Here is a 2089-nt window from a genome sequence, read left to right on the forward strand (position 1 = left end):
ATCCACAACTGGGTATTATTTTTGCTTTGGTTCCATCCCTTCATTCTTTCTGGAGTTATTTCTCCACTGATCTCCGGTAGCATATTTGGCACCTACCGACCTGGGGAGTTCCTCTTTCAGTATCCTATCATTTTGCCTTTTCATACTGTTCATGGGGTGCTCAAGGCAAGAATACTGAAGTGGTTTGCCATTCCCTTCTCCAGCGGACTACATTCTGTCAGACCCCTCAACCCTGACCCGACCATCTTGGGTGGCCCCACAAGGCATGGCTTAGTTTCATTGAGTTAGCCAAGGCTGTGGTCCTGTGATCAGATTGGGTAGTTGTCTGTGATTATGATATTAGTGTGTCTGCCCTCTAATGCCTTCTCACAACACCTAGAGTCTTAGTTGGGTTTCTATTACCTTGGACGTGGGGTATCACTTCACGGCTGCTCCAGCAAAGCGCAGCCACTGCTCCTTACCTTGGATGAGGGGTATCTTCTCACGGTCGCCCCTCCTGACCTTGAACGTGGAGTAGCTCCTCTCAGCACTAGCACTATTCAAAAAATTAATGATGAAATCAGGCAAGGGTGTATATACTGGAGCCAGATAACCAGGAAACAGATTTTTGTTGTTGTTTTTGTTTATAAACCATGCCCTTAGTAGAGATTAAAAATAGGAAACAAAAAGAGGAAGTGACTTAGTCTGATATATTTATTCCTTGAAATTTTCAAATGAAAGAGAGTAAGTTCAGTACCACTGCCTTTGAGTGTCTTGTAGCAGAATTATTATTTCCAAATATCTTTGGATGTTGTGCTAAGGACTAAATTCTTTGGTTTATGTGAATCAACAACTTATCTGTAATATAATGCTTATTAGAAAAATTTGAAATGGATTACTAGGAGACTCCTGTTGGTATAAAAACTTAGAAGGTTGAAAGTGGGTATCAATCTCCTAATAATTATGCATTGACATGATAAGCTACTCCATAAAGATAGCATGAACTAATACAAAAACTGGTTCAATGATACACCTATCTGACAATGTAGAGTGATTTTTTGGTACATCAAAATGAATGATTTAAAGGTTTTTCTTAGGATCTGTATTGTTTCTTTTAACAGTGTAAATGAGGTCAAAACATGTTTTTGAAATGTTTTGTAAGTATTCATATATACCTACTTTAAACAAAATTTTGAGATGTAAGCAAATGTCTGATTACTTTAATTAACTATTTAATGTATTTATGGTAGAGTGTTAGACTAAAAACAGTTTCAAATTTTCTATTGTTGTGCATAAGTTAAGATTTTAAGGTCTTGTTCTGTAGAAATTTTAGGTTTCACCTGACCTAGAAGTTGTTATCTATTTATGGTTCTTGACACTTAAAAACATGTTAAAAACATGATCTGCTACTGCGTTAGAAAGACTAGATGTAGGAGCTCGTAGACAACAACAGGCTTAGGTCTCAAGGTTTCTGAAATGTTATTTGATTCCAGGTTGAGAGCTTCTGATAGAGCTTTTCAAAGAATTCTTTCACCCAGGACAAACAGTTATGCCTGTACTAAATAAAAGGGGTAAATCAAATATGCAGGCCTGATTACTTTGCTCAAAACGAAGGATAGTAGTTGGGGCAGACTTAATTAAAAGTCAATTCAACTATAAATTGCTAATGATTTCTCATATACATGGTTGTATTCATAAGGCTAATCTATTCTTATGCTGTGAAAGTAACTCTGAACATAGTGGTTTGATGGGAGAGATTTACTTCACATTCATACTCTACCAGATAAAGAGGCTTATTCAGAGATCCCAGGATATGGCAACTCTGTTATCTTACAGTTACAGCATCAGCTGAACACACAGCTTCCTGGCTTAGGGCAGTGAGGAAAGAGAAACTGGAGAATTGCACATAGATCTTCATTGTCTCAACCAAAAAGTGACGATATCACTTCCAATCACATTTTATTGGTTATAAATATTCACATGAGCGGCCAAAACTGCAAAGGTTTATGGAAGTGTAACCCTCCAGTGTTCCCAGAAAAGAGAATGGCTGATATAATTATACATTAGAAGTCCCAAACAGTGTTGCTAGAAATGAAAGGAGTTGTTCCCA

Source organism: Muntiacus reevesi, chromosome 7, assembly GCF_963930625.1.
Source record: "Muntiacus reevesi chromosome 7, mMunRee1.1, whole genome shotgun sequence".
NCBI classification, from domain to species: Eukaryota; Metazoa; Chordata; class Mammalia; order Artiodactyla; family Cervidae; genus Muntiacus; species Muntiacus reevesi.